This window comes from Phyllobates terribilis, unplaced genomic scaffold (genome assembly GCF_046119375.1).
Source record: "Phyllobates terribilis strain yellow unplaced genomic scaffold, ASM4611937v1 Scaffold_11__3_contigs__length_659146591, whole genome shotgun sequence".
Taxonomy (NCBI): Eukaryota; Metazoa; Chordata; class Amphibia; order Anura; family Dendrobatidae; genus Phyllobates; species Phyllobates terribilis.
Genome location: NW_027362771.1, coordinates 471,522,546 through 471,548,138, shown reverse-complemented (window position 1 = coordinate 471,548,138; position 25,593 = coordinate 471,522,546).

Below are 25,593 nucleotides of genomic sequence, written 5' to 3'. Positions count from 1 at the left end.
TTGCACAGTGTGTATTGGGAGTCACGCTTGTGCCGTGTATATTGGGAGTCACGCTTGCGCAGTGTGTATTTGGAGCCACGCTTGCGCAGTGTGTATTGGAAGCCATGCTTGCACAGTGGGTATTGGGAGCCACGCTTGCACAGTGTGTATTGGGAGCCACGCTTGCACAGTGTGTATTGGGAGTCACACTTGTGCCATGTATATTGGGAGCCACGCTTGCACAGTCTGTATTTGGAGCCACGCTTGCGCAGTGTGTATTGGGATTCACGTTTGCGCCGTGTATATTGGGAGTTACGCTTGCGCAGTGTGTATTGGGAGTCACGCTTGCGCAGTGTGTATTGGGAGCCATGCTTGCGCAGTGGGTATTGGGAGCCACGCGTGCACAGTGTGTATTGTGAGGCACGCTTGCACAGTGTGTATTGGGAGTCACGCTTGCGCCGTGTATATTGGGAGTCACGCTTGCGCAGTGTGTATTGGGAGCCACGCTTGCACAGTCTGTATTGGGAGCCACGTTTGCGCAGTGTGTATTGGGAGTCACGCTTGCACAGTGTGTATTGGGAGCCACGCTTGCGCAGTCTGTATTGGGAGCCACATTTGCGCAGTGTGTATTCGGAGTCACGCTAGCGCAGTCTGTATTGGAAGCCATGCTTGCGCAGTCTGTATTAGGAGCCACGCTTGCACAGTGTGTGTTGGGAGTCAAGCTTGCGCAGTGTGTATTGGGAGTCACGCTTGCGCATTGTGTATTGGGAGTCAAGCTTGCGCAGTGTGTATTGGGAGCCACGCTTGCGCAGTCTGTATTGGGAGCCACGCTTGCGCAGTCTGTATTGGGAGCCACGCTTGCGCAGTGTGTATTGGATGTCACGCTTGTGCCGTGTATATTGGGAGTTATGCTTGTGCAGTGTGTATTGGGAGTCACGCTTGCGCAGAGTGTATTGGGAGCCACGCTTGCGCAGTGTGTATTGGGAGCCACGCTTGCACAGTCTGTATTAGGAGTCACTCTTGCGCTGTGTATATTGGCAGTCACGCTTGCGCAGTGTGTATTGGGAGCCACGCTTGCGCAGTCTGTATTGGGAGCCACGTTTGCGCAGTGTGTATTGGGAGTCACGCTTGCGCAGTGTGTATTGGGAGTCACGCTTGTGCAGTGTGTATTGGGAGCCATGCTTGCGCAGTCTGTATTGGGAGCCACGTTTGCGCAGTGTGTATTGGGAGTCACGCTTGCACAGTGTGTATTGGGAGCCACGCTTGCGCAGTCTGTATTGGGAGCCACGTTTGCGCAGTGTGTATTGAGAGTCACGCTTGCGCAGTGTGTATTGTGAGCCACACTTGCGCAGTGTGTATTGAGAGCCACGCTTGTGCAGTGTGTATTGGGAGCCACGCTTGCGCAGTGTGCATTGGGAGCCACGCTTGTGCAGTGTGTATTGGTAGTCTTGCTTGCGCAGTGTGTATTGGGAGCCATGCTTGCGCAGTGTGAATTGGGAGTCACGCTTGCGCAGTCTGCATTGGGAGCCACGCTTGCGCAGTCTGTATTGGGAGCCACGCTTGCGCAGTGTGTATCTGGAGTCACTCTTGCGCAGTGTATATTGGGAGTTACGCTTGCACAGTGTGTATTGGGAGCCACATTTGCGCAGTGTGTATTGGGAGCCACCCTTGCGCAGTGTGTATAGGGAGCCACGCTCATGCAGTGTGTATTGGGAGCCACGCTTGCGCAGTGTGTATTGGGAGCCATGCTTGCGCAGTGTGTATTGGGAGCCACGCTTGCACATTGTGTATTGGGAGCCATGCTTGTGCAGTGTGTATTGGAAGTCTTGCTTGCGCAGTGTGCATTGGGAGCCATGCTTGTGCGCAGTGTGTATTGGGAGTCACGCTTGCGCAGTTTTATTGGGAGTCACGCTTGCGCAGTGTGTATTGGGAGCCATACTTACGCAGTGTGTATTGGGAGTCACGCTTGCGCAGTGTGTATTGGGAGCCACGCTTGCACAGTGTGTATTGGGAGCCACGCTTGCACAGTGTGTATTGGGAGCCACGCTTGCACAGTATGTATTGGGAGCCACGCTTGCGCAGTCTGTATTGGGAGTCACGCTTGCACAGTGTGTATTGGGAGCCACGCTTGCGTAGTCTGTATTGGGAGCCACGCTTGCGCAGTGTGTATTGGGATTCACGCTTGCGCCGTGTATATTGGGAGTTACGCTTGCGCAGTGTGTATTGGGAGTCACGCTTGCGCAGTGGGTATTGGGAGCCACGCTTGCACAGTGTGTATTGGGAGCCACGCTTGCACAGTATGTATTGGGAGTCACGCTTGCGCCGTGTATATTGGGAGTCCCGCTTGCGCAGTGTGTATTGGGAGCCACGCTTGCACAGTCTGTATTTGGAGCCACGCTTGCGCAGTGTGTATTGGGATTCACGCTTGCGCCGTGTATATTGGGAGTTACGCTTGCGCAGTGTGTATTGGGATTCACGCTTGCGCAGTGTGTATTGGGAGCCATGCTTGCGCAGTGGGTATTGGGAGCCACGCTTGCACAGTGTGTATTGTGAGCCACGCTTGCACAGTGTGTATTGGGAATCACGCTTGCGCCGTGTATATTAGGAGTCACGCTTGCGCAGTGTGTATTGGGAGCCACGCTTGCATAGTCTGTATTGGGAGCCACGTTTGCGCAGTGTGTATTGGGAGTCACGCTTGCACAGTGTGTATTGGGAGTCACGCTTGCGCAGTCTGCATTGGGAGCCACGCTTGCGCAGTCTGTATTGGGAGCCACGCTTGCGCAGTGTGTATCTGGAGTCACTCTTGCGCAGTGTATATTGGGAGTTACGCTTGCACAGTGTGTATTGGTAGTCTTGCTTGCGCAGTGTGTATTGGGAGCCATGCTTGCGCAGTGTGAATTGGGAGTCACGCTTGCGCAGTCTGCATTGGGAGCCACGCTTGCGCAGTCTGTATTGGGAGCCACGCTTGCGCAGTGTGTACCTGGAGTCACTCTTGCGCAGTGTATATTGGGAGTTACGCTTGCACAGTGTGTATTGGGAGCCACATTTGCGCAGTGTGTATTGGGAGCCACCCTTGCGCAGTGTGTATAGGGAGCCACGCTCATGCAGTGTGTATTGGGAGCCACGCTTGCGCAGTGTGTATTGGGAGCCATGCTTGCGCAGTGTGTATTGGGAGCCACGCTTGCACAGTGTGTATTGGGAGCCATGCTTGTGCAGTGTGTATTGGAAGTCTTGCTTGCGCAGTGTGCATTGGGAGCCATGCTTGTGCGCAGTGTGTATTGGGAGTCACGCTTGCGCAGTTTTATTGGGAGTCACGCTTGCGCAGTGTGTATTGGGAGCCATACTTACGCAGTGTGTATTGGGAGTCACGCTTGCGCAGTGTGTATTGGGAGCCACGCTTGCACAGTGTGTATTGGGAGCCACGCTTGCACAGTGTGTATTGGGAGCCACGCTTGCACAGTATGTATTGGGAGCCACGCTTCCGCAGTCTGTATTGGGAGTCACGCTTGCACAGTGTGTATTGGGAGCCACGCTTGCGTAGTCTGTATTGGGAGCCACGCTTGCGCAGTGTGTATTGGGATTCACGCTTGCGCCGTGTATATTGGGAGTTACGCTTGCGCAGTGTGTATTGGGAGTCACGCTTGCGCAGTGGGTATTGGGAGCCACGCTTGCACAGTGTGTATTGGGAGCCACGCTTGCACAGTATGTATTGGGAGTCACGCTTGCGCCGTGTATATTGGGAGTCCCGCTTGCGCAGTGTGTATTGGGAGCCACGCTTGCACAGTCTGTATTTGGAGCCACGCTTGCGCAGTGTGTATTGGGATTCACGCTTGCGCCGTGTATATTGGGAGTTACGCTTGCGCAGTGTGTATTGGGATTCACGCTTGCGCAGTGTGTATTGGGAGCCATGCTTGCGCAGTGGGTATTGGGAGCCACGCTTGCACAGTGTGTATTGTGAGCCACGCTTGCACAGTGTGTATTGGGAATCACGCTTGCGCCGTGTATATTAGGAGTCACGCTTGCGCAGTGTGTATTGGGAGCCACGCTTGCATAGTCTGTATTGGGAGCCACGTTTGCGCAGTGTGTATTGGGAGTCACGCTTGCACAGTGTGTATTGGGAGCCACGCTTGCACAGTCTGTATTGGGAGCCACGTTTGCGCAGTGTGTATTCGGAGTCACGCTAGCACAGTCTGTATTGGAAACCATGCTTGCGCAGTCTGTATTGGGAGCCACGCTTGCACAGTGTGTGTTGGGAGTCAAGCTTGCGCAGTGTGTATTGGGAGTCACGCTTGCGCATTGTGTATTGGGAATCAAGCTTGCGCAGTGTGTATTGGGAGCCACGCTTGCGCAGTCTGTATTGGGAGCCACGCTTGCGCAGTCTGTATTGGGAGCCACGCTTGCGCAGTGTGTATTGGGAGTCACGCTTGTGCCGTGTATATTGGGAGTTATGCTTGTGCAGTGTGTATTGGGAGTCACGCTTGCGCAGTGTGTATTGGGAGCCACACTTGCGCAGTGTGTATTGGGAGCCACGCTTGCACAGTCTGTATTAGAAGTCATGCTTGCGCTGTGTATATTGGCAGTCACGCTTGCGCAGTGTGTATTGGGAGCCACGCTTGCGCAGTCTGTATTGGGAGCCACGCTTGCGCAGTCTGTATTGGGAGCCACGTTTGCGCAGTGTGTATTGGGAGTCACGCTTGCACAGTGTGTATTGAGAGCCACGCTTGCGCAGTCTGTATTGGGAGCCACGTTTGCGCAGTGTGTTTTTAGAGTCACGCTTGCGCAGTGTGTATTGGGAGTCACGCTTGCGCTGTGTATATTGGCAGTCACGCTTGTGCAGTGTGTATTGGGAGCCATGCTTGCGCAGTCTGTATTGGGAGCCACGTTTGCGCAGTGTGTATTGGGAGTCACGATTGCACAGTGTGTATTGGGAGCCACGCTTGCGCAGTCTGTATTGGGAGCCACATTTGCGCAGTGTGTATTGAGAGTCACGCTTGCGCAGTGTGTATTGTGAGTCACGCTTGCGCATTGTGTTTTGGGAGACACGCTTGCGCAGTGTGTATTGGGAGTCACGCTTGCGCAGTGTGTATTGTGAGCCACACTTGCGCAGTGTGTATTGGGAGCCACGCTTGTGCATTGTGTATTGGGAGCCACGCTTGCGCAGTGTGTATTGGGAGCCACGCTTGTGCAGTGTGTATTGGTAGTCTTGCTTGCGCAGTGTGTATTGGGAGCCATGCTTGCGCCGTGTGAATTGGGAGTCACGCTTTCGCAGTCTGCATTGGGAGCCACGCTTGCGCAGTCTGCATTGGGAGCCACGCTTGCGCAGTCTGTATTGGGAGCCACGCTTGCGCAGTGTGTATCTGGAGTCACTCTTGCGCAGTGTATATTGGGAGTTACGCTTGCACAGTGTGTATTGGGAGCCACATTTGCGCAGTGTGTATTGGGAGCCACCCTTGCGCAGTGTGTATAGGGAGTCACGCTCATGCAGTGTGTATTGGGAGCCACGCTTGCGCAGTGTGTATTGGGAGCCATGTTTGCGCAGTGTGTATTGGGAGCCACGCTTGCGCAGTTTGTATTGGGAGCCATGCTTGTGCAGTGTGTATTGGAAGTCTTGCTTGCGCAGTGTGTATTGGGAGCCATGCTTGTGCGCAGTGTGTATTGGGAGTCACGCTTGCGCAGTCTGTATTGGGAGTCACGCTTGCGCAGTGTGTATTGGGAGCCATACTTACGCAGTGTGTATTGGGAGTCACGCTTGCGCAGTGTGTATTGGGAGCCACGCTTGCACAGTGTGTATTGGGAGCCACGCTTGCACAGTGTGTATTGGGAGCCACGCTTGCGCAGTGTGTATTGGGAGTCACGCTTGCGCTGTGTATATTGGGAGTCACGCTTGCGCAGTGTGTATTGGGAGCTACGCTTGCGCAGTGTGTATTGGGAGTCACGCTTGCGCTGTGTATATTCGGAGTCACTCTTGCGCAGTGTGTTTTGGGAGCCACACTTGCACAGTCTGTATAGGGAGCCACGTTTGTGCAGTGTGTATTGGGAGTCACGCTTGCACAGTGTGTATTGGGAGCCACGCTTGCGCAGTCCGTATTGGGAGCCACATTTGTGCAGTGTGTATTCGGAGTCACGCTAACGCAGTCTGTATTAGGAGCCATGCTTGCACAGTCTGTATTGGGAGCCACGCTTGCGCAGTGTGTATTGGGAGTCATGCTTGCGCAGTGTGTATTGGGAGCCACTCTTGCGCAGTGTGTATTGGGAGTCACACTTGCGCCGTGTATATTGGGAGTCACGCTTGCGCAGTGTGTATTGGAAGCCACACTTGCACAGTCTGTATTGTGAGCCACGTTTGTGCAGTGTGTATTGGGTGTCACGCTTGCACAGTGTGTATTGGGAGCCAAGCTTGCGCAGTCTGTATTGGGAGCCACGTTTGCGCAGTGTGTATTGGGAGTCACGCTAGCGCTGTCTGTATTGAGAGCCATGCTTGCGCAGTCTGTATTGGTGCCACGCTTGCGCAGTGTGTATTGGGAGTCACGCTTGCGCAGTGTGTATTGGGAGTCACGCTTGCGCATTGTGTATTGGGAGTCACGCTTGCGCAGTGTGTATTGGGAGCCACGCTTGCGCAGTGTGTATTGGGAGCCAAGCTTGCGCAGTCTGTATTGGGAGCCACGTTTGCGCAGTGTGTATTAGGAGTCACACTTGCACAGTGTGTATTGGGAGTCACGCTTGCACAGTGTGTATTGGGAGCCACATTTGCGCAGTGTGTATTGGGAGCCACGCTCATGCAGTGTGTATTGGGAGCCACTCTTGCACAGTGTGTATTGGGGGCCATGCTTGCGCAGTGTGTATTGGGAGCCACGCTTGCGCAGTGTGTATTGGAAGCCATCCTTGCGCAGTGTGTATTGGGAGCCAAGCTTGCGCAGTCTGTATTGGGAGCCACGTTTGCGCAGTGTGTATTAGGAGTCACACTTGCACAGTGTGTATTGGGAGTCACGCTTGCACAGTGTGTATTGGGAGCCACGCTCATGCAGTGTGTATTGGGAGCCACTCTTGCACAGTGTGTATTGGGGGCCATGCTTGCGCAGTGTGTATTGGGAGCCACGCTTGCGCAGTGTGTATTGGAAGCCATCCTTGCGAAGTGTGTATTGGGAGCCACGCTTGCGCAATGTGTATTGGGAGCCATGCTTGTGCAGTGTGTATTGGAAGTCTTGCTTGCGCAGTGTGTATTGGGAGCCATGCTTGTGCAGTCTGTATTGGGAGTCACGCTTGCGCAGTGTATATTGGGAGCCACGCTTGCACAGTGTGTATTGGAAGCCACGCTTGCACAGTGTGTATTGGGAGTCACGCTTGCGCCGTGTATATTGGGAGTCACGCTTGCGCAGTGTGTATTGGGAGCCACGCTTGCGCAGTGTGTATTGGGAGCCACGCTTGCGCAGTGTGTATTGGGAGTCACACTTGCACAGTCTGTATAGGGAGCCACGTTTGTGCAGTGTGTATTGGGAGTCACGCTTGCACAGTGTGTATTGGGAGCCACGCTTGCGCAGTCCATATTGGGAGCCACATTTGCGCAGTGTGTATTCGGAGTCACGCTACCACAGTCTGTATTGGGAGCCATGCTTGCACAGTCTGTATTGGGAGCCACGCTTGCGCAGTGTGTATTGGGAGTCATGCTTGCGCAGTGTGTATTGGGAGTCAAGCTTGCGCAGTCTGTATTGGGAGCCACGTTTGCGCAGTGTGTATTAGGAGTCACACTTGCACAGTGTGTATTGGGAGTCACGCTTGCACAGTGTGTATTGGGAGCCACATTTGCGCAGTGTGTATTGGGAGCCACGCTCATGCAGTGTGTATTGGGAGCCACTCTTGCGCAGTGTGTATTGGCGGCCATGCTTGCGCAGTGTGTATTGGGAGCCACGCTTGCGCAGTGTGTATTGGAAGCCATCCTTGCGCAGTGTGTATTGGGAGCCATGCTTGTGCAGTGTGTATTGGAAGTCTTGCTTGCGCAGTGTGTATTGGGAGCCATGCTTGTGCAGTCTGTATTCGGAGTCACGCTTGCGCAGTGTGTATTGGGAGCCACGCTTGCGCAGTGTGTATTGGGAGCCACGCTTGCACAGTGTGTATTGGGAGCCACCCTTGCGCCGTGTATATTGGGAGTCACGCTTGCGCAGTGTGTATTGGGAGCCACGCTTGCGCAGTGTGTATTGGGACCCACGCTTGCGCTTTGTGTTTTGGGAGACACGCTTGCGCAGTGTGTATTGGGAGTCACGCTTGCGCAGTGTGTATTGTGAGCCCCGCTTACGCAGTGTGTATTGGGAGCCACGCTTGTGCAGTGTGTATTGGTAGTCTTGCTTGCGCAGTGTGTATTGGGAGCCATGCTTGCGCAGTGTGTATTGGGAGTCACGCTTGCGCAGTCTGCATTGGGAGCCACTCTTGCGGAGTCTGTATTGGGAGCCACGCTTGTGCAGTGTGTTTTGGGAGTCATGCTTGCGCAGTGTATATTGGGAGTTACGCTTGCGCAGTCTGTATTGGGTGTCACACTTGCACAGTGTGTATTGGGAGCCACATTTGCGCAGTGTGTATTGGGAGCCACACTTGCACAGTGTGTATAGGGAGCCACGCTTGTGCAGTGTGTATTGGGAGCCACGCTTGCACAGTGTGTATTGGGAGCCACGCTTGAGCAGTGTGTATTGGGAGCCATGCTTGTGCAGTGTGTATTGGAAGTCTTGCTTGTGCAGTGTGTATTGGGAGTCACGCTTGCGCAGTCTGTATTGGGAGCCACGCTTGCGCAGTCTGTATTGGGAGCCACGCTTGCGCAGTGTGTATTGGGAGTCACGCTTGCGCCGTGTATATTGGGAGTTATGCTTGCACAGTGTGTATTGGGAGCCACGCTTGCGCAATGTGTATTGGGAGTCACGCTAGTGCCGTGTATATTGGGAGTCACGCTTGCGCAGTGTGTATTGGGAGCCACTCTTGCACAGTCTGTATTGGGAGCCACGTTTGCGCATGGTGTGTATTGGGAGTCACGCTTGCACAGTGTGTATTGGGAGCCATGCTTGCACAGTCTGTATTGGGAGCTTCTTTTGCGCAGTGTGTATTGGGAGTCACGCTAGCGCAGTCTGTATTGGGAGCCATGCTTGCGCAGTCTGTATTGGGAGCCACGCTTGCGCAGTGTGTATTGTGAGTCACGCTTGCGCAGTGTGTATTGGGAGTCACGCTTGCTCATTGTGTATTGGGAGTCACGCTTGCACAGTGTGTATTGGGAGCCACGCTTGCGCAGTCTGTATTGGGAGCCACGTTTGCGCAGTGTGTAATTGAAGTCACGCTTGCACAGTGTGTATTGGGAGCCACGTTTGCGCAGTGTGTAATTGAAGTCACGCTTGCACAGTGTGTATTGGGAGCCATGGTTGCGCAGTCTGTATTGGGAGCCATGCTTGCGCAGTGTCTATTGGGAGCCATGCTTGTGCAGTGTGTATTGGGAGCCACGCTTGCACAGTGTGTATTGGGAGACACACTTGCGCAGAGTGTATTGGGAGCCACGCTTGCGCCGTGTATATTGGGAGTCACGCTTGCGCAGTGTGTATTGGGAGCCACGCTTTCGCAGTCTGTATTGGGAGCCACGTTTGCACAGTGTGTATTGGGAGTCAGGCTTGCACAGTATGTATTGGGAGCCACGCTTGCGCAGTCTGTATTGGGAGCCACGTTTGCGCAGTGTGTATTGGGAGTCACGCTAGCGCAGTCTGTATTGGGAGCCATGCTTGCGCAGTCTGTATTGGGAGCCACGCTTGCACAGTGTGTATTGGGAGTCACGCTTGCGCAATGTGTAATGGGAGTCACGCTTGCGCATTCTGTATTGTGAGTCACGCATGCGCAGTGTGTATTGGGAGCCAATCTTGCGCAGTCTGTATTGGGAGCCACGTTTGTGCAGTGTGTATTGGGAGTCACGCTTGCACAGTCTGTATTGGGAGCCATGCTTGCGCAGTCTGTATTGGGAGCCTTGCTAGCGCAGTGTCTATTTGGAGCCACGCTTGTGCAGTGTGTATTGGGAGCCACACTTGCACAGTGTGTATTGGGAGCCACACTTGCACAGTGTGTATTGGGAGTCACGCTTGCGCAGTGTGTATTGGCAGTCACGCTTGCGCAGTGTGTATTGGGAGTCACGCTTGCGCATTGTGTATTGGGAGTCACTCTTTCGCAGTGTGTATTGGGAGTCACGCTTGCGCATTGTGTATTGTGAGTCATGCTTGCGCAGTGTGTATTGGGAGCCAATCTTGCGCAGTCTGTATTGGGAGCCACGTTTGCACAGTGTGTATTGGGAGTCACGCTTGCACAGTCTGTATTGGGAGTCACGCTTGTGCAGTGTGTATTGGGAGCCACACTTGCACAGTGTGTATTGGGAGCCACGCTTGCGCAGTGTGTATTGGGAGTCACGCTTGCGCAGTGTGTATTGGGATCCATGCTTGCGCAGTCTGTATTGGGAGCCACGCTTGCACAGTGTGTATTGGGAGTCACGCTTGCGCAGTGTGTATTGGGATTCACGCTTGCGCATTGTGTATTGTGAGTCACGCTTGCGCAGTGTGTATTGGGAGCCAATCTTGCGCAGTCTGTATTGGGAGCCACGTTTGCGCACTGTGTATTGGGAGTCACGCTTGCACAGTCTGTATTGGGAGCCATGCTTGCTCAGTCTGTATTGGGAGCCATGCTTGCGCAGTGTCTATTGGGAGCCACGCTTGTGCAGTGTGTATTGGGAGCCAGACTTGCACAGTCTGTATTGGGAGTCACGCTTGTGCATTGTGTATTGGGAGCCACACTTGCACAGTGTGTATTGGGAGCCACGCTTGCGCAGTGTGTATTGGGAGTCACGCTTGCGCAGTGTGTATTGGGAGTCACGCTTGCGCTGTGCGTATTGGGAGTCACGCTTGCGCAGTGTGTATTGGGAGTCACGCTTGCGCAGTGTGTATTGGGAGTCACGCTTGCGTATTGTGTATTGGTAGCCACGCTTGTGCAGTGTGTATTGGAGCCACGCTTGCACAGTGTGTATTGGGAGTCACGCTTGCGCAGTGTGTATTGGGAGTCACGCTTGCGCATTGTGTATTGGGAGTCACGCTTGTGCATTGTGTATTGTGAGTCACGCTTGCGCAGTGTGTATTGGGAGCCAATCTTGCGCAGTCTGTATTTGGAGCCACGTTTGCGCAGTGTGTATTGGGAGTCACGCTTGCACAGTCTGTATTGGGAGCCACGCTTGTGCAGTGTGTATTGGGAGCCACACTTGCACAGTGTGTATTGGGAGCCACGCTTGCGCAGTGTGTATTGGGATTCACGCTTGCGCATTGTGTATTGTGAGTCACGCTTGCGCAGTGTGTATTGGGAGCCAATCTTGCGCAGTCTGTATTGGGAGCCACGTTTGCGCACCGTGTATTGGGAGTCACGCTTGCACAGTCTGTATTGGGAGCCATGCTTGCGCAGTCTGTATTGGGAGCCATGCTTGCGCAGTGTCTATTGGGAGCCACGCTTGTGCAGTGTGTATTGGGAGCCAGACTTACACAGTGTGTATTGGGAGCCACGCTTGCGCAGTGTGTATTGTGAGTCACGCTTGCGCAGTGTGTATTGGGAGTCACGCTTGCGCAATGTGTATTGGGAGTCACGCTTGCGTATTGTGTATTGGTAGCCACGCTTGTGCAGTGTGTATTGGGAGCCACGCTTGCACAGTGTGTATTGGGAGTCACGCTTGCGCAGTGTGTATTGGGAGTCACGCTTGCGCATTGTGTATTGGGAGTCACGCTTGCGCATTGTGTATTGTGAGTCACGCTTGCGCAGTGTGTATTGGGAGCCAATCTTGCGCAGTCTGTATTGGGAGCCACGTTTGCGCAGTGTGTATTGGGAGTCACGCTTGCACAGTCTGTATTGGGAGCCACGCTTGTGCAGTGTGTATTGGGAGCCACGCTTGCGCAGTGTGTATTAGGAGCCACGCTTGCGCAGCTTGTATTGGGAGTCACGCTTGCGTATTGTGTATTGGTAGCCACGCTTGTTCAGTGTGTATTGGGAGCCACGCTTGCACAGTGTGTATTGGGAGTCACGATTGCGCAGTGTGTATTGGGAGCCATGCTTGCGCAGTCTGTATTGGGAGCCACGCTTGCACAGTGTGTATTGGGAGTCACTCTTGCGCAGTGTGTTTTGGGAGTCACGCTTGCGCATTGTGTATTGTGAGTCACACTTGCGCAGTGTGTATTGGGAGCCAATCTTGCGCAGCCTGTATTGGGAGCCACGTTTGCGCAGTGTGTATTGGGAGTCACGCTTGCACAGTCTGTATTGGGAGTCACTCTTGCGCATTGTGTATTGTGAGTCACGCTTGCGCAGTGTGTATTGGGAGCCAATCTTGCTCAGTCTGTATTGGAAGCCACGTTTGCGCAGTGTGTATTGGGAGTCACGCTTGCACAGTCTGTATTGGGAGCTATGCTTGCGCAGTCTGTATTGGGAGCCATGCTTGCGCAGTGTCTATTGGGAGCCACGCTTGTGCAGTGTGCATTGGGAGCCACACTTGCACAGTCTGTATTGGGAGTCACGCTTGTGCATTGTGTATTGGGAGCCACACTTGCACAGTGTGTATTGGGAGCCACGCTTGCGCAGTGTGTATTGGGAGTCACGCTTGCGCAGTGTGTATTGGGAGTCACGCTTGCGCAGTGCGTATTGGGAGTCACGCTTGCGCAGTGTGTATTGGGAGTCACGCTTGCGCAGTGTGTATTGGGAGTCACGCTTGCGTATTGTGTATTGGTAGCCACGCTTGTGCAGTGTGTATTGGAGCCACGCTTGCACAGTGTGTATTGGGAGTCACGCTTGCGCAGTGTGTATTGGGAGTCACGCTTGCGCATTGTGTATTGGGAGTCACGCTTGTGCATTGTGTATTGTGAGTCACGCTTGCGCAGTGTGTATTGGGAGCCAATCTTGCGCAGCCTGTATTGGGAGCCACGTTTGCGCAATGTGTATTGGGAGTCACGCTTGCACAGTCTGTATTGGGAGTCACTCTTGCGCATTGTGTATTGTGAGTCACGCTTGCGCAGTGTGTATTGGGAGCCAATCTTGCTCAGTCTGTATTGGAAGCCACGTTTGCGCAGTGTGTATTTGGAGTCACGCTTGCACAGTCTGTATTGGGAGCTATGCTTGCGCAGTCTGTATTGGGAGCCATGCTTGCGCAGTGTCTATTGGGAGCCACGCTTGTGCAGTGTGTATTGGGAGCCACACTTGCACAGTGTGTATTGGGAGCCACGCTTGCGCAGTGTGTATTGGGAGCCATTCTTGCGCAGTGTGTATTGCCGTGATGAGCAGCTCCCCGCTTGTGCGCGCACAGTCAGTGAAGCTGTGAAACTACACAGAGCATCACTGTGCATACTCAGGGAGCCGCGACTGGCCATTACACACTGCGCAAGCGTGGGATTTAAACAACAAAAAAAGTGACGTCAGGGCAAACCCAGTGAAAAAAATTCAAATGGCGTGGGTGGCGACAAGCCTGACTGACCGCCATGAAGCACACTCCTATGACTAAACGAGCAGGATAAAAGGATACAAAGGATAAAAGCGCAGATTTTAATGAAAAAAGCGTGTTAGTGATGCACATTGCACATTGCATCACTAACAACGCAATGGGGCCAGTTTAGATAGGACTAATGACATGACCGGTTAACTTTAAGTAGTGAACAGCCCCTTAAAATTCTTCAGCATTTTTAAGCTTGTTGTCAGTGAATAAATGCACAGATGTTTCTGGTAGTTTGTTACAGTGTGTCATTCTGGAGTCCAGATTGTTTAGCTCTGAATCACCTAAAATCAGGACAGACCCATAGGGGTTGGCAGAGTGTTTTCATTCACTGACGGCAAAAAAAACTTGATATTGGCAAGGAATTTTAAAAAAAGTACGGCATATTACTGTTTTGCTTTATTTATTTATTTGAAAATGTATTTTATTCTTAGCTCAGTGTAATATTATCGACTTTGGCTGTACATCAGTGACTCGTACAAACCCACTATAAACTCACCTTTTGAAATGATCACTTAACATTAGTGTTGAGCCACCCCCGTAGTGTTCGGGTTCGGTTTGTCGAACACCGGGATGTTCGAGGAACTGTTCGTCGAACTGTTCGTCGAACACCTTAGAACACAGTTAAAACCAATGGCAGGCAAACAAAAACACATAGAAACACATAGAAAACACCTTCAAAGGTGTCCAAAAGCTGACAAACTGCTCAGAAGACGCTCTCTTTAAAAAAGCCGGCCGGCAATTCAGCAGCGGCATACACCGGTACCCGACAATTTAGACAAGAAGGAATAGAGCATCACACATAGATTAGATAGATAGAAACATGTCAGTCACACATATAAGAAGCACAATGACAGTGTTGCTTACTGTACTTGTCATTTAGTGTAAAGGATTTATTAAAAAAAATAATAGTGTTTTCGTGCACCGTCTCTTTAAAAAAGCCGGCCGGCAATTCAGCAGCGGTACCCGACAATTTATAACAGAAAGAATAGAGCATCACACATAGATAGATATAAACATGCCAATCACATATATAATAAGTACAGTGACAGTGTTGGTTACTGTACTTGTCATTTAGTGTAAAGGATTATTTAAAAAAATAATAGTGTTTTCATGCACCGTCTCTTTAAAAAAGCCGGCCGGCAATTCAGCCTCGGTACCCGACAATTTAGAACAGAAAGAATAGAGCATCACACATAGATTAGATAGATAGAAACATGTCAGTCACATATATAAGAAGTACAGTGATAGTGTTGATCACTGTACTTGTCATTTAGTGTTAAAATAAAGGATTTATTAAAAAAAAAATTGGCGTGGGGTTCCCCGTAATTTTAGTCTCTAGCGGAGGTTAAGCAGACAGCTGGGGCAGATGTTTGAAGCCTGGGAAGGGGGTAATACCCACGGAGCTTCCCAGGCTACTAATATCAGCCCCCAGCTGAATACCTAGCCTTTACTAGCTATTAAAATGGGGGACCCCCCCAAAAAAATGACGTGGGGTCCCCCCTATTTAAATAGCTAGCAAAGGCTAAGCAGACAGCTGGGGGCTGATATTAATAGCCCAGGAAGGGTGCCATGAATATTGGCCCCCTCCCAGGCTAGAAACACCAGCCGTCAGCTGTCCCAGAAATGGCGCATCCGTAGGATGCGCCAAATCTGGCACTTAGCCTCGCTCTTCCCACTGCCCTGTAGCGGTGGCAGTGGGGTAATAGGGCTGGGGTTGATGTCAGCTTATAATGCCAGCTGACATCAAGCCCAGGTTAGTAATGGAGAGGCATCTATAAGACACCCCCATTACTAACCCCATAGTCAAAGTTAAAAAAAAACACAAACACCCAGAATAAAGTCCTTTAATTGAAATAAACACACAATTCTTTAATGTTCTAAATTAAACCATACTTACCATCACGCCCATTCCAGCTGAAGCCAACGATCTCCTGCAATAAAAGTAAAATAATAAACCAACATCATCCTTACCTTTCCATGGTTCCCACGACAGCTTCAGCTCTGCTACATCGAGATGACAGGCTGGACCGCAGCAGAATGCTGCCATCCAGCCTGTCATCCCGCAGACACTGAGAAGCGCAGGCTTGCTTGCGCTCCTCAGTGTCTGGCTGTGACGGCATAAAGATGAGCCGAGGTCATGTCCAATGAGCTCGGCTCACCTCATGCACGTCACTGACAGCGTGGGAGAATTCTCACGCTGAAGCGCTGAGTGCAGGAGAATTTTCCCACGCTGTCAGTGACGTGCATGAGGCTGATATTTAAATTTGGTGCACAAATCGGTGATTGGTCGCGGGCAGCGTCCGCGACCAATCAGCACAGTAGTGTTTAACTTTGGCGGCAAGATCAGTGATTGGTCGCGGTCAAGACGGCGACCAATCACCGATTTGTGCGGCACATTTAAATAGCGGCCGCGACCAATTGGATGTCAGCGCCGCTCCCCGGTCCTCCCTTCACGCCCTAGCCGCATGGATGTCAGCGGCGCTGCCTGTGCGGATACTTCCGCTGCGAGAACCCGGGACATGAGCGGGCGCTCGGAGCAGAAGTATCCCGACCCGCAGCGCCGCTCCCCGGTCCTCCCTTCACACCCTAGCCGCTGATGTCCCCACAGTATCCGCATGGTGTTACAAAGGTCCGGACATTTGTGTTAAAAATCGCTGATTGGTCGCTGGCGCTGCCCGCGACCAATCACCGATTTGGGCGCCATATTTAAATATCGGCCGCGACCAATCACCCATCTTGGCTCCACATTTAAACACCGCTGTACTGATTGGTCGCGGACGCTATTTAAATGTGGCGCCAAAATCGGTGATTGGTCGCCGACGCTGGGCGCGACCAATCAGCACAGCGGTGTTTAAATGTGGAGCCAAGATCGGTGATTGGTTGCGGCCGATATTTAAATTTGGCGCCCAAATCGGTGATTGGTCGCGGGCAGCGCCAGCGCCCAATCAGCGATTTTTAACACAAATGTCCGGATCTTTGTAACACCATGGGGATACTGTGGGGAGATCAGCGGCTATGGTGTCAAGGGAGGACCGGGGAGCGGAGCTGCGGGTCGGGATACATCTGCTGCGAGCAGTCGCTCATCTCCCGGCTTCTCGCAGCGGAAGTATCCGACCAGGCAGCGGCGCTCCCCGGTCCTCACCAATACGATTCGCTGATTGGTCGCGCTCTCCGCACGCGACCAATCAGTGATCTTGGCGCTAAAGTTAAACACCGCTCTGCTGATTGGTCGCGGAAACTGCCCGCGACCAATCACCGATTTGGGCGCCACATTTAAATAGCGGCCGCGACCAATCAGCGAGATTGGCGCCAAATTTAAACCCCGCTCTGCTAATTGGTAGCGGATGCCGGCAGCGACTAATCAGCATTATTGGCGCCAAATTTAAACACCGCTCTGCTGATTGATCGCGGTCGCCGTCCGCAACCAATCAGCAGTATTGGCGCCAAATTTAAACCCTGCTCGGCTGATTGGTCATGGTTGCCGGCCGCGACCAATCAGCAGTATTGGCGCCAAATTTAAACCCCGCTCTGCTGATGGGTCACGGTTGCCGGCCGCGACCAATCAGCGATTTTGGCGCCAAATTGAAACACCGCTCTGCTGATTGGTCGCGGCCGGAGATTGCGACCAATCAGCATTATTGGCGCCAAATTTAAACCCCGCTCTGCTGATTGGTCGCGACCGCCGGCCGCGACCAATCAACATTGTTGCCGCCAAATTTAAACACCGCCCTGCTGAATGGTCGCGGTCGTGACCAATCACCGTTATTGGCGCCAAATTTAAACACCGCTTTGCTGATTGGTCGCAACCGCAACCAATCAGCATTATTGGCGCAAAATTTAAACACCGCTTTGCTGATTGGTCGCGACCGCGACCAATCAGCATTATTGGCGCAAAATTTAAATCCCGCTCTGCTGATTAGTCGCAACCGCCGGCTGTGACCAATCAGCGATATAGTCGCCAAATTTCAACACCGCTTTGCTGATTGGTCGCGGTTGCTGGCCGCGACCAGTCAGCGATTTTGGCGCCAAATTTAAACACCGCTCTGCTGATTGCGCCGGGTCTGCCGCATACATATTCTAGAATACCCGATGCGTTAGAATCGGGCCACCATCTAGTTTCATGAAATAATTTAAAAAAAAATTGACGTGGGGCTTCGCACTATATTTGTGTCCAGCCAGGTACAGCAGGCAGGAACGGGCTGCCCCCAACCACCAGCTGCCTATTTGTACCTGGTTGGACACAACAATATAGGGAAGCCCTTTTTTTCTTAATTATTTCATGAATTTCATGAAATAATTTAAAAAAAAAATACGTGGGGCTTCGCCCTATTTTTGTGTCCAGCCAGGTACAACTAGGCAGCTGGGGGCTGGAATCTGCAGCGCAGGGAGGCCCAAGCTTTCTGGGTCCCCCCCGCTGCAAATTGCAGTCCGCAGCCACCCCGGAAAATGGCGCGTTCATAGAAGCGCCATCTTCTGGCGCTGTACCCAACTCATCCAGGGCCCTGGTGCGGTGGCTCACTGGGTAATAAAGGGGTTAGGGCCAGCTTGGCATTATCAGCTGGCCCTAAGCCCGAAATTCATGGGGTCACGCCAATATTAGACATGACCGCCATGAATTTCTAGTAAAGTATTTAAAAAAAACACAACACCCAGAATAAAGTCCTTTAATTGAAATAAACACACAATTCTTTATTGTTCTAAATTAAACCATACTTACCGTCACGCCCATTTCAGCTGAAGCCAATGTCTTCTGCAATAAAAGTAAAATAATAAAGCAACCTCATCCTTACCTTTCCATGGTTCCCACGACAGCTTCAGCTCTGCTACATCGAGATGACAGGCTGGACCGCAGCAGAACGCTGCCATCCAGCCTGTCATCCCGCAGACACTGAGAAGGGCAGGCATGTTTGCGCTCCTCAGTGTCTCGCTGTGACGGCATAAAGATGAGACGAGTTCATGTCCAATGATCTCAGCTCACCTCATGCACGTCACTGACAGCGTGGGAAAATTCTCCTGCACTCAGCGCTACAGCGTGAGAATTCTCCCACGCTGTCAGTGACGTGCATGAGGTGAGCTGAGATCATTGGACATGAATGAGCTCACCTCATGCACGTCACTGACAGCGTGGGAAAATTCTCACGCTGTAGCGCTGAGTGCAGGAGAATTCTCCCACGCTGTCAGTGACGTGCATGAGGTGAGCTGAGATCATTGGACATGAATGAGCTCACCTCATGCACGTCACTGACAGCGTGGGAAAATTCTCACGCTGTAGCGCTGAGTGCAGGAGAATTCTCCAACGCTGTCAGTGACGTGCATGAGGTGAGCTGAGATCATTGGACATGAATGAGCTCACCTCATGCACGTCACTGACAGCGTGGGAAAATTCTCACGCTGTAGCGCTGAGTGCAGGAGAATTCTCCCACGCTGTCAGTGACGTGCATGAGGTGAGCTGAGTTCATTGGACATGAACTCGTCTCATCTTTATGCCGTCACAGCGAGACACTGAGGAGCGCAAGCATGCCTGCGCTTCTCAGTGTCCGCGGCATGGCAAGCTGGATGGCAGCGTTCTGCTGCGGTCCAGCCTGTCATCTCGATGTAGCAGAGCTGAAGCTGTCGTGGAAACCATGGAAAGGTAAGGATGATGTTGCTTTATTATTTTACTTTTATTGCAGGAGATCGTTGGCTTCAGCTGGAATGGGCGTGGTGGTAAGTATGGTTTAATTTAGAACAATAAAGGAATGTGTCTTTATTTCAATTAAAGGAGTTTATTCTGGGTGTTTGTGTTTTCTTTTAACTTTGACTATGGGATTAGTAATGGGGGTGTCTTATAGACGCCTCTCCATTACTAACCTGGGATTGATGTCAGCTGGCATTATAAGCTGACATCAACCCCAGCCCTATTACCCCACTGCCACCGCTACAGGGCAGTGGGAAGAGCGAGACTAAGTGCCAGATTTGGCGCATCCTATGGATGCGCCAGTTCTGGGGCGTCTGACGGCTGGTGTTTCTAGACTGGGAGGGGGCCAATATTCATGGCACCCTTCCTGGGCTATTAATATCAGCCCCCAGCTGTCTGCCTAGCCTTTGCTAGCTATTAAAATAGGGGGGACCCCACGTCATTTTTTTTGGGGGGGTCCCCCATTTTAATAGCTAGTAAAGGCTAGGTATTCAGCTGGGGGCTGATATTAGTAGCCTGGGAAGCTCCATGGGTATTACCCCCCTCCCAGGCTTCAAACATCTGCCCCAGCCGTCTGCTTAACCTCCGCTAGAGCCTAAAATCATGGGGACCCCCACGCCAATTTTTTTTTAAATAAATCCTTTTTTTTAACACTAAATGACAAGTACAGTAAGCAACACTGTCACTGTACTTCATATATATGTGACTGACATGTTTCTATCTATCTAATCTATGTGTGATTCTCTATTCCTTCTATTCTAAATTGTTGGGTACCGCTGCTGAATTGCCGGCCGGCTTTTTTAAAGAGACAGTGCATGAAAACACTATTATTTTTTTTAATAAATCCTTTACACTAAATGACAAGTACAGTAAGCGACACTGTCACTGTACTTCATATATGTGACTGACATGTTTCTATCTATCTAATCTATGTGTGATTCTCTATTCTTTCTGTTCTAAATTGTTGGGTACCGGTCTATGCCGCTGCTGAATTGCCGCTTTTCATGTTTCACTGTTGGCACTGTTCCCATCGATTTGGGCAATCACTGTAATGCCACAACCACCATGGCTGTGGCATTACAGTGAGTGGCAGACAATCCCTGCATGATTGGTGCTCAAAATAGCGCCAGACATGCAGGACACGCTTTTGGTGCACGAACAGTTATCGAACATAACCTCGAACAGCCGAATTTTTTGCAAATCGTTCGGGTTCGTCGAACAACTCGAACACCGCCCAAAACAGCTCAAATTTGAGATTGGCGAACAGTTCTAGTCGAACACCGTTCATCTCTACTTACCATGGAGGATGTTTCAGCCTCTGTTCCAAGTGTACTAATTAAGGTAAAATGATCATATTTACACCATATGAAAATTTACTTTTTTTTCTGTAATAATAGCAACAGCCATTGTAAAAGTGCCGTGCGTTATCAATTGTATGTAGTGGGCTCAAGGGCTCACATAGCCGGCACCTGCAGCCCTGATAGCATCAGTTACAGTTCGCTCACATCAGCGTATTATAAATGTTGTTCATCCCAAGAAGTTACGCAAGTGTCATGCGAGTTTCATGTGTATGTCTCTCCATATCTCATGCGAGTGCACTGCAAGTGTGCAATTTTTTTTTGTTGCCGAACATCCGTATGACGTGTATGCAATCCGTATGCAAACCGTATGCATGGCGTTTTTAAAATCATCTTTTACATACTATAATACTTCATGTAACTTAAAGCTAATTTACAAAATGAATAAAGCAATCTTAGATAAAGATATAGATAGATGATAGAAAGATATTAGAAATATAAATAGAATAGATAGATATCTTGCAGATATCACAAGCCACCTACATATTAGAAACCTGCACCCTTTAGTGTTTTTCATGTGGAGTTAATTGTACAGTTTTTTAGGGTTGTTTAACAAAATAAATAAATTTAAAAAATGACGTTGGTTTCCCTTCATTTTCGATAGCCAGCAAAAATAAAGCAGACAGCTGTGAGCTGATATTATAAGGATGGGACGATGGGACGATCCCTGGTTATTGGGCCCTTCTCAGCCTAAAAATACCAACCAGCCTGCAGCCGCTCCAGAAGTGGCGCATCACATTAGATGAACCAATTCTTGTACTCTGCCATGTTCTTTTCCCAGTTCACAAATTTATTATAACACCCTCAAAAAAAAACATGCAGGTCCGCCGTAGTCCAGGGAATCCGGCGTAGTCCACCGAATCTGACATAGTCCAAGCTGAAAAACATAAAAAGAGAGAAAGAAAAACAAGACACTGTCCCTCGTTCACAGTCCGACGTAGTCCAGCGCTTCCCATAGTGTTCCCCGAATCCGTTGATAAAAACCTATGGAGACTCATCCTGGCTTTTAGCAACAGTCACTCCTAGCTTTCAATGCGTTCTGCGAGACCCGGCGGATCTGAACAGTGGTGACAACACAGTAACTATAGCGCTCATCTGAGCCATCGGGTCCCTCTGAGCACAGCGTTAGCCAGCGACTCTGATGAGCGACTATGGATAGCAGTAACGTTGGATTCGGGGAACGCTGCACTACATCGCACCTGCGTGGGTACATTTTTTTCTAATAAATTAGTAAACGAGGAACAGTGTATTTTTTTTTTTCTTTTATGTTTTTTTCAGGTATCCATTTGTGGACTACGTCAGATTCCCAGGACTACATCGCATCTGCATGGTGTTTTTTTTTTTTAATAAATTGGCGAACCAGGGAAAGTGTGGGGGAGTGTTTATTCAAAAAAAGTATTTGTTTTTGTATGTGTGTTTTGTGTGTGTGGTTACACAGAAACATTGCCACGCCATATGGGCTATTAAAGGTCCTCTTTTCTTTTTGCTTATTTTGGAGTGCTGCGTCTTTTTTCATTTTTTTTTTTACCTATTTTGTAACTGGATATTTACTTGAGGTGTCCTAGACCCTACTTCATCTACAAGGTTTTGATGCTGTCTCTTTTCTATCTATTAATCTATCTATTCTATCATCTATTTACCTCATATCTAACTATCTATCTACCTATCTTTGCACATCTTAACCACCTAAACATCTGTCATTTCTATTCTGCATTCTATTCCGGTATGTGTCATATGGATGGTGCACACGGACGACACACACGTACACACGAATGACACACACATACACATGGACATGGAGAAATCAGGATGTGTGAAGGAGGCCTAATGGAGAAGAAAAATTAAAAAATAAAAAACTATGTTTTACTCAGCTCTGCAACCACTATTGCATGGTGTGGCCAATGTAACGTGCTCAAACCGGTGAAAGTTACCCTTTCAGCTAACTATGGGGGTAAATTTCTACACCAGTCTTTACTATCCCAATGGAGTGCGACATATGAAATTTATTAAGAAGAGCACACCTTCTAATAAATTTCTCACATCTTGGGCTATCCATGCACCACAAATTGATAACTATGGCAGCTATGGCCTGGTGCAGATCCCACTAAGTCACCGCTCAGCAGACTCTCCGGGTCACACAGAGCGTCAGAACAAAGCACTGTGGTAGATTGGCTCACTCGGCTGCTCACAGAGGTAGACTTGGTTTATTTACCAAGTTGGTTTATTTAAACACAGCATAAACCATCGCAGGATTTAACAAACTAAACATGGCCTTTCTGGCATAATGACAAAACAAAAAAAGATAACTTATAGCACAGTCCATATGTCTGCGGGATTCGCCCGCTCAGGATGCAACAAACTTCTGCTTCCACTGGAGCTCCAGACTGGAGACTTCCTTGTCTCCAAACACACAGACTGAGCAAAAAAACATATAGGCTGGACATTTAACTTGCCGAACCACACCCTTGAGGTGGAGATATGGTGAGTAACCATCCCGCCCATCTCTTACAGCTACTCACAAAAAACCCAACCCTGTCAAGGCCGATTAACCCCTCAGCACATAACATGCTGGAGAAAAACTTCTGGGTTTCACATGACGGAAGATAGCAACCTTCGTGATACATATCTCCCCTCACATACATCGCCAGTGACCCAGTTACATTTACATTGTAAAAGAGACTTCTGGCTCACTCATAGAGCAGGGATGTCAAATTCAAATACACATTGGGCTAAAATTAAAAACTTGGACAAAGCCGCAGGTCAACCTTCCTAATAAAAAATGTCTACAACTGAGAATGTTTTTTCTTATCAAATATAACGAAGAATCTTTTCATTTGGAAACAAGCTTAAGTTTTGCTTAATCATTGAATCTGGAACAAACAAATCTTAAAAGTAGCCTGTGACCAGGTATTTGCTACCCCATCTAAAGGCAGCATAATATAAGGGCAGAGACCATGATTCCAGCTATGTATCATGTATCACTTACTGGGCTGCTTGATATAATTTTGTTAAAATCAGAGTTAAGATGGTAGGAAATGAACGAAAAAGGGTAAGATCTCAATACATAGGGTAAGGATATCAATGTAAAAATAAAATGGACAATACATGAAATAGAGCAATAAAATCATGGCATGCGTGTAGGGGGCTTGCCAAACCTGAGCCCCCTACACCAGCAAGATAAATTAGGACAACCATTAAGGTAAAAAAAAAAATGCCTAAAAATAAATCTGGTGATTGACCTTGCGCCTCAATTCGCAGGTTCGCACACTTTCTTCTCTTCTACACTGCAATGTGTACTACAAAAAGTCTGATGCATGTAACGGATTTATTATGCATGTTACTATAATTTGGTATAAAATGTAAGTAACTGTAAAAATGGTTTCTAGGACGTCTTTATTAAAAATCAAACATTCACATAAAAAATACACACAGTAATTAGTATTTTCTATAGTGCTGTAAACCTCTACCACACGACTGCCAGGAGGAGTCCCAGCTGTTCTTTTGTGCCAGCAGATTTTATTTTCCAACATCTTATGTCCAGTTTTCATCTCTCTGACAGATGCAAAATGCTGTTTTCATAGAACTGATGATCGTCTTCATGCTTTAAGTCTACTTCCCATCTGGTGCAAAGAGGCAGCCCTTGAGACATTGGAGTCATTCACATTTAACTCTTCATAACATCAATTATACAATGTCGCTAAATGGATCATGTGCTGCAAAAATTGCCAGTAAAATAATTCAGTCTAAATTATTTGTTATGTAATTAACTTTAACGAGTACCTATAAACTTTCTGTCGCTGCCCTTTATAGCTAAAAGGGTTGTCTACTACTGGACAAGCCCTGCTTAAATGAGTGGTCTGAAACTAATATTGATTTTCATCCTAAATGTCGCTCTATTTATTTTAATAATGTAATATTTTTTCTAATATGGTTTAATTAAAAATTCCCTCCCCTTCCCTCTCTAATCTAATTGCTTTATTTTATATATATTTTTTTACCTATTTCCATTTTGATAACACTTCGTTTGGGAATCTCCAGTGCATGCTGGGATACTCAAGTGGAACGTCATCAGATTGCAGAGGCTACAGTCACTGCCACAGCCTATGTCCTAACCCTGAAACGAAGTGTTGTCCATTTCAGGCTCTGGGCTAGTGCCTGCTGTACTGAGCATGCATCTGTTGTCAATTCCGACGTATGCTCGGGATGAGCTCCCTTCTTACTGTGTAATATTCTCAGTGTACAGTGACAGTGTGCTCCCTCGTCGGCTCTAATTAAAAGTGACGAGCCAGCAACAGAGCGCACTGTCAGTGTGCACTGTAATGATAATATACGCAAGCAGAGACCATCCCCACCAATGAAACTGATGTCTGTTCCAGGGTCTTGTCTGTTCTCTGCTTCCTGGGTTATCTCCTTACAATGCACACTGACAGTGCGCTCTGTTGCTGGCTCAGCACTTCTAATTAGATCTGGAAAGGGAGCGCACTGTCACTGTGCACTGAGTAGAATATTGCACAAAAAGAAGGGCGCTCATAAAAAAATAAAAACAATCTATACTCACCTCCTGCTCTGTTCCAGTAATGTCAGCATTGCTATTCCCTGCATGTCACATGTAACTGTTGTGTCACATGACTGCTGCGGCCAATCAGCAGCTGCTTATCAGCTGCAGCCTAAGTCCATCGAGTTCAAACTATAGCCTAACATGTTGATCCAGAGGAAGGCAAAAACCACATGACCACATGAGGCAGTGTAACATACCTGGCGGCGTCCTTGCATAGTGGTCCATCTCCCACTGTGCAAGAGCGCACACTTGATCTCCAGTCCAGAATGTCTCTCTGGCTTCCCTCCATGCTGTCTGTTTGTGTCTGTTTCTGCTGCTTAAGGGTGGCGCCCGATCACTTCCTGCTTTTTGTACCTGCTGTGGGTCACACCCCTTGTGCGTCCTCAGCCTATTGCTGTCTGTCACCTGGTATATAACCCAGCTGCTCCAATCAATCCCTGCTTGAGCATTGTGTTTCATTCAGTGTGTGCTTGCACTCTGAAGGTGCCAGGTCCGGTTCTGT